Here is a 7,163-nt window from a genome sequence, read left to right as displayed (position 1 = left end):
GAAATTCTTTGACATGTCTGATGATCTCATGACAGTGCTGGAGATACATGCCACAGAGGCCCTTTCCAGCTCAGAAAGAATAATACCGCTGGCGGGGGGAAGGGGGACATCTAGAAAGTCACTCCGGCCCAGGGACAGCTCCCAGGCTTTCTAGCCAGATGATCTCTCTGAACTACCGTTTAAATACTTCCGTTTCCTCTTCTGTAAAATAGCCACTGTAATAGTTCCTACCTTTACACTGTTTTTTGTAAGGATCATTGAGATGCTGTCTGGGAAATACTTGTAAATACTGAAGTGCTCGGAAGACATTTATTGTGACTAAGCCTTGTAAATTTGGAGGGAGGCTTTGAACTGGCTAATCTGAAATCTTGAAAATTATAACCTAGTTCCAGATGGTTTAGTTCAGGAACTAAAACCTAAAATGTAGCTGAAATCTAAGAATGCAGGAAGGAGGTACTAGCCAGGATGATAAGACATGGAAAAGAAATGAAAACATAGGAGGATTGAAAAGGAAGAGACTGTCATTATTAGTAGATGATATGATAGTCTGCACAGAAATTCTAAAAATTCCTACATGCAAATCACTAGAACTAATAAGAAAGTTTATCAACTTAACTAGATATAAGATCAAAATGCAAAAGGCAGTTGCATATCCACACACCAGGAATGAGCAGTTTGAAAACGTAACTTTAAAATTTATTTACACAAGAAAAATGATATCTATGTAAACAAGGAAAATAAAAGACATTTAGGAAAAAACATCTAAGGAAAGATATAACATTTTATGGAGAAGTTGGTTAAACCTTATGGAAAGATATTACAGTTGACCTTAGTGAATAGAGTGGTAGCCACATCAGAAAGCTCAATAGAAAGAGATGTGAGTTCTTCCTAAATTGATCTATCGAGTAAGAGTAAGTAAAATCAAAACCTCAACAGAGTTTTTCATGGAATATGAAATTTAGATGGATGATCAAAAGTTAATATTAGTTAAGACATCCTTTCCTGAAAAGAGGGAATTCAGGGAAGTTCTAGATACAGGTTTCTCCCACTATCTGAAAGCATAGCACTTCTACGAAACCTTTCATGAGCTGAAATTGTGAAAAGCGAAGAAGCAATTACTTTAGGACGCAGCTTGCTAACAGATGCAAAATAAATCGAGATAAAGCACAGGTGCTCACAGACACAATTCAAAGCTGTGGGGCTTGATGCTGGATGCTGAGTGTGGTTCCCGGACAAGGAGCTTGGGGGCCCACTCTCACCGCTCTGGTGAGCGCTGCCTCTGTAAGGCTCATTGCAAAACAAATACTGACTGCTATCTTTGTTTTTTGCCTTTTATTGTAAAAGCAAAAGTTCTCTTTGGATTTCTTTCGGTTCGCAAAAGCAGGTACGAATGTAGGTCTTTTGTAAAAGTGAAGGGGCAGAAAGCGAACTTTTGAAAAGTGGGGGAAACCTGTATCAAGATTTACTGTAAAACAATAGTAATTAATACAGTGTAATGTGTCAGTGAAGAGCAGACAAGGAGACACCTGGAACAGATTAGAAATCCCAGAAGCAGACCCACATGTGTACAGATATCTGACATGTGAGTGGAGAAAGGACGGACTGATAAGTAAATGATGCTGGAACAATTGATTATCCACGGAGAAAAAATAAAATTGACTAAGGATTTAAATGTAAAAGGAAAACTTCTAAAATATTAGAAGAAAATATAGAAGAATCTCTTTATGACCTTGGGTAGGAAAATATTTCTTAAGCAGAATACAAAAAGTATGAACCATAAAAATTTTGACAAATTAGACCACATTAAAATTAAGATCTTCATCAAAAACTACCATAAAGAAAGTAAAAAGAGAAGCCAAAAAGTTGGAAGAAGATATTTGCAACACATAACTAACAAAGGGGGAACATGCAGAATATACAAAGAATCCCAAAGAATCAAATAGAAAAAGACAAGCAACCAACAAAAAAACAGGCGAAAGAAATGAACTGGCATTTGATAGAAAACTGAATGGCTAATGAACACATGAAAAGATGCTCTATTCATTGGTAATCAGAGATGAAAAATCAAATCACAGTGATGGATGGTGTGATATCTGCCAGAATGGCAGTACTTTCAAAGTTGGATAATAGGTTTGAGAGGGGTTGTGGGGCATTGGAACTCTTACTGCTGGTGGAAATGTTGATTGTTATGACTTGTTTGGAGGGCAGATTGACTCTACCTAGCAAGGCTGAATTTAGTTCAAACATCATACCCAGCCATTCCACCCTTAATAATAATCTAAAGTAGCACTTCTCAAACTTGAATGTATACACAAACACCCTGGAGATCTTGTTAAAATGCAGATTCAATAGGAAAGATTCTGCATTTCTTACAAGCTCCCAGGTGATGCTGCTGGTCCAAGGACTGGAATTTGAGTATTAATCAAGTGTTGGTTGAATTTTATTTCAACCAAATGGCACCATCTCCTTTCACCCTCAGAGGAGTCCCGGCGGAAGTCTCCTTGCAGTCAGAGGCATCTGAACAGGAGGTCCGGTCTCCTCGCGCCACACCTGGCTGTGGGGCACCATCTCAGGACATACCCAGAACCATTCCCAGGAGGCACGCACAAGCATGGTCACAGTGACATAGTTTGTATTACACAAACCTGGAGACAACCTAAATGTCCCTCAACAGGAAAATGAATAAACAAATAAATTGTAGTGTATTTGTATATTGGATACTATGCATTCGTGAAAATGAATGAACTACAGCTGTTTGCAACACAGATGAATCGCCTAAAGAAAATTTCCCAAGGGAAAAACCTGTGGCATTTATACCAAGATATAGTCATCAACGTGAAATTGGGACTTAAAGCCAGGAGACTGGATAACATCCACGAGGGAGTGAGTAGAGCTAAAGAGAGGAGACCCAAGGACTGAGTCCTGGGAAATTCCAATATGTGGCAGGTCAGGGAGAAGAGAAGGATTCTGAGGAGGAGCAGATGGCCAAGTAAGGGAAAACACAGAAGGTTTTGTGAATGTGGGTCCCTCGCCACAAGTGCAGAGAGGTTTAAAGGGGAAGGACAGGACCAAGTGAATTAATACTGCTGATAAATCAAGTGAGCTGAGGACCGAGAACCTGCTAATGGATTTAGCAAGGTGGAGCCTTTGGGACTTTGACAATAGTGGTTTTAGTGAACAGGTAGAAAAGCCTGACTAGGCAGAGTTAAAGAGGGCTGGGAAGAGAGGAATTGGAGACAGCAAGCAAAAATTGTTCTGAGGAGATCTTTTCTGCAAAGGGGAATAGAGAAATAGGGTGGCATCTCTAGGGGGTTCTGGGGTTAGAAGAGGGTTTCCTTTTTCAAAAGGGAGGAATGACAACATGTTTGGGTGCTGCTGGGAATAATTCAGTGGGTTGTGAAAAGCTATGACGTGGGAAAGGGTGAGTAGAGGAGAGGGGTGGAGTCTGCTGCCAGGTGGAAGGAGCCTGAAAACTTCCTCTGCAGTAACTGGTGGGATGCCATGGGTACAGAAATATCAGTCTTCCGTATGCATCCAATTCTTTAGGGAAGCAGGAAGCAAGCTCGTTATGTGAGAAAGAGAATTGGGGAGCAGGTATTGGGGTTTGCAGAAAGGGGATGAGATATGAAATAGTTGTCTAGAGGTTGGGAGAGAGTATAGACTAGGGAAATGAAAAACAACTGCTAGACAGTTATTTCAGGACATTTGGTTGGGTTAAACCAGGGTTGGGATTCTGGCAGACAGTACACTGAGGTGAGAGGGGGTCAAGGGAGTTGAGAGTGATTGTAATGATAAGTCATGGAGTCGAGGATGAGTAATGGGGGGAAGGCTGTAGCAGTCAGTGAAAAGGTGGGAGATTGATGGGCTGTAGGTCCTGTTGGAGTTGAGAACTACAGGATTTGGGGGGGTGAGCTAGAAAGATAGGAGGTGGAAGTTGGAGAGATGGGCGTTGAAACTGAGGTTGGGGAGGGGGTGCTGTTTTGAAAACGACCAGGTAAAGGTGTGATCATGGGAATAAGTGATTGAGATTGGGGGGGCGGGAAGCAGGGGTCATTGCTCCCAGGCGATGGGATATCATAAATTCGGGAGCAATTATTAGAGGATATTCAAGCACCAAATGGAGGTTATCTTTAAGTTCTTGGCCACCTCTGAAATTCTACGCTCCTGTAAATTCTTAAAACATAGATAATGCCACTCTGTATTGTTTGAGAGGAGGACTAGTTTCCTTATACTCAGAGAAAAAGGAGGTCGCAGAGGGTGACTTTCACAAGCATTTTTCTGTTCTCCTTTCCCCTGCCTGCCTCTGCCCTATTTGTGTTTTCCCTTTTTCCTATTTGTGTAGGGCTGATGGTTGTAGGAGAAAATGCTCTTTATGGCCTGATTGTATGTTTCCATCTGGTTTACTTCCTGTTGGTTTGTGTTTTGTTGAGTAATATTCGCTGAAAGCTGTAACCCAGCCCCATCAGAGACTAATGGGTGCACCACTGTTGACATTTATTTACTCTACCCTTTTTAATTGCCTGTCAAGCTCTATTTCTGTGAACAGAGCCCTTCCCTTATTCATGGTCATATGTTTATCGTTTCATCACCAGGGGAAACCTCTGATTGTCAAGGGCGAGAGAGGGTGGGTGGATCACAGCTAACTCATGCCACCATGAGCAAGTAGCTTGGAACACTATGATTCTAGGACATAAAGGACTTTGATTTTATCGTCATTGCCATCGTCACCTGCTTTCTGTCTGTCCTGGGGCCAGCACTGCAGACATGACAGGATGAAGTACTCAAAGAGCATGGGATTTGGAGGCAGGGGATTCAAATCCAGGTCCACTAATTACTAGTGGCATGGACTCGGGTAAATCACGTCAACTTTCTGAGCCCCAGAGTTTTCATATTTCTTGTTCTTAAGACAAACATAATATCACTCTGCATTGTTTGAATATGAAATGAGATAATGCAGATGGAAGAGTATTGAGCAGAACAACTTGGTAGATATGAAGGACTCAATAAATGTAAATTTCTTTTTTCCCCCCCCAGAAGATTGAGGCCATTCAACAGATATTTACTGAGCACCTACATCTCCTGTTTGGTGTTCAGTAGTGAAGGGTGGCAGGCATTCCTTGATGGCAGGATGACTTTTGGCAGCCTTTGGACTGGCCTGGGGGTAGGGGAGAGCCCAGGGGGAGAGGTTTATTGGTCTCTTCTCTGGGTGAAGTCCAACCTGGCTGCTCTTGCTTTCATTGCCCTCTGCATCTGTATAGCCTCTTTCTATTGATGCCTGGTTGGTGATTTAACTTTATGAAACATAAAATGTGTACTTGACAATAACTAACCTCACCTGGGTCAGAAGGTGAGAGAGTGACCAAAGGGAAGGTGAGGGACCAAGGCCTATGAGAGGCTCTGACAGGAAATGGATGTGCTGGGACTGAGTCCTTTCTGGTACTCAGGTTGCTCAATTCTGAAGGGGGAAGGGTCATTTTTTATCTCCCAGGTGATCACTTGGGGGGTGTCCTATTTGGATTTCCACTTAGACTTGGTTCCTTCTTTGGAAGAGCGTCTCAGTAGAGCTATCTGAGGATGACGTAGGCTGCCTTTGGAGACACCATCATAATATACAACAGCACGTGAGGTGCTCAAAATAGAAGGAAGAATAATTTGAGGTGATACTGCTGAGCATAGGTTCTCAAACTTGAGTGAGCATCAGAACCACCTGGCAGGTTTGTTAAAACACGAATTGCTGGACCCCACCCTTGGAGTTTCTAATTAAGTAGGTCTGGGGTGGGGTCAAAGAATTTGCATGTCTTACAGGCTCCCAGGTGATGAGATATTATAAATCCAGTGGGCAATTATAAAGGATATTCAAGCATCAAATAGAGGTTATGTGTAAGTGCTGGGCCACCTCTGAGATTCTGTGCTCCTAGAAGTTCTTGAGGGCAATAGAGCTGAAATCTTGTTTTTCTCCCCAAGTCTTTTTCTACTGCAGCTTTCCCCATGTCAGTAAGTGGCTGGTCACTCCATTACTTGAATCATAAACCTTGACATCTGCCTCAGTTTGCTGCCTTCCTCTGCTACCCCACACAGTCCATGAGCGCTAGAGATGTCACCTCTGAACCATGTCCCAAACCTGCCTCTTTGTCTCTACTGTTAGTATTTACATTCTCTACTGTTGTACAGTCTCTGTCACACTGCTGACCGCTGCTGTTGTAGCACAAAAAAGCCAGGGACAAAACGAGTGGGCGTGGCTGTGTTCCAATAAAACTTTGTTTACAAAAACAGATGGTGACTAGATTTGGCCCAAAGGCTTTAGTTTGCCAGCCCCTGTCCTGGACTATAAGGCAGGAAGAATGAATAAATGATCTTTCACACTTGTAAACCTGACGACATCACTCTCCTGTTTAAAGCCATCCAATGGCTTTTAGTCCTGGAATCAAACCCAAATTCTTCATGTGGCCACTCCTGGCTTTTCTGGTCTCTTTTTGACTCATTCTCCATCTGCGTCACTGTGTTCCATCTGCACTGGAGTTCTTTTCAGTTCCCTGAACACTCTGAGTACAGGTTGTTCTCTCCTCCTGGAAAGGTTTTTACTGCACTTCCTGTGTGGTTAGTTAACTTCTTTCCTCTTTAGAGAGGCCTTCCATTCAGAAACTCTGCCCCTTTTTCCCTTCCCCAATAACGTCTGTATGAGCATCCTGTTAGTTTTCCCCATCACTTTCTACCACTTAACTGATGATGTGACTTCCCTGTGTCACATGCTGGCATGTCATCTCCCGGAGCATGGGAAATAGGTCTGCTTCATTCACCACTGTATATCCAGCACCTGGCGTGCAATCAGCACTTCATATGGCTCAACGACTGAGTGAATGGATATGTAAGGGATTCTTTCCCGGAAGTAAGAGGACACTTTTCATTCTAGGAAATAGTCAGTGAACAGCTGTTTTGTGCTGAGCCTTATCCAGAGCCCGGCAGGAGAGCTTGGAGCTGTTGAAGACAGTGTGCGCACCCAGGAAGACTGAATCCATACGAATGGTACAAACTGTGGGCAGTGAGAGTCCTGGGAAGGAAAAGTCAGGGTGGTGTGAGCCGTAGCCTGGCACTGGGGTGGGGGTGGGTGGGTCCTGGGGCGCACATGCCTTTCCTAGACGTGACATACCTCCTGATGTCATAAT

The sequence above is a fragment of the Rhinolophus sinicus genome, linkage group LG06 (assembly GCF_036562045.2).
Source record: "Rhinolophus sinicus isolate RSC01 linkage group LG06, ASM3656204v1, whole genome shotgun sequence".
Taxonomy (NCBI): Eukaryota; Metazoa; Chordata; class Mammalia; order Chiroptera; family Rhinolophidae; genus Rhinolophus; species Rhinolophus sinicus.
The sequence above is the reverse complement of the archived record's forward strand: the minus strand, read 5'-3'. Positions refer to the sequence as shown.